This window comes from Pipistrellus kuhlii, unplaced genomic scaffold, assembly GCF_014108245.1.
Source record: "Pipistrellus kuhlii isolate mPipKuh1 unplaced genomic scaffold, mPipKuh1.p scaffold_m20_p_10, whole genome shotgun sequence".
In the NCBI taxonomy this organism is placed as follows: Eukaryota; Metazoa; Chordata; class Mammalia; order Chiroptera; family Vespertilionidae; genus Pipistrellus; species Pipistrellus kuhlii.
The window spans coordinates 11,390,111-11,390,529 of NW_023425405.1; the positions used below are offsets into that span (position 1 = coordinate 11,390,111).

The 419-nt window shown below is 45.3% G+C and overlaps 1 non-coding gene across 1 annotated transcript; it reads left to right on the top strand.

The window, feature by feature from the left end:
• Window positions 1-162, top strand: LOC118714639. The gene has a single exon (XR_004986642.1). It is a non-coding gene; the product is annotated as a U1 spliceosomal RNA (small nuclear RNA).
• Window positions 163-419: the final 257 nt, after the last annotated feature.

The window sequence follows — 419 nt, forward strand, 5'->3', positions numbered from 1 at the left end:
CTACTTACTTGGCAGGGGAGATACCACGATCATGAAGGTGGTTTTCCCAAGTGAGGCTTGTCCATAGCACTCCAGATGTGCTGACCCCTACAATGTCCTCACATGTGGGAACCTGACTGCATAATTTGTGGTTGGGAGGGATTGTGTTCACGCTCTCCCCGGAAAGACGAATTTATTTACATACAGTAAAATGCACTTCAATATACAGTTTTGAGGTTTTTTTAAAAATATATATATTTATTTTATTGATTTTAGGGAGGAAAAGACAGGGATAGGTAGAAACATCAATGATGAGAGAGAATCCTTGATTGGCTGCTTCCTGCACACCCCCTCCTGGAGATCAAGCCCACAACCCAGGCATGTGCCCTCAGCCAGAATCAAACCTGGGACCAGTCAGTCTGCAGGCCGACTCTCTCTCC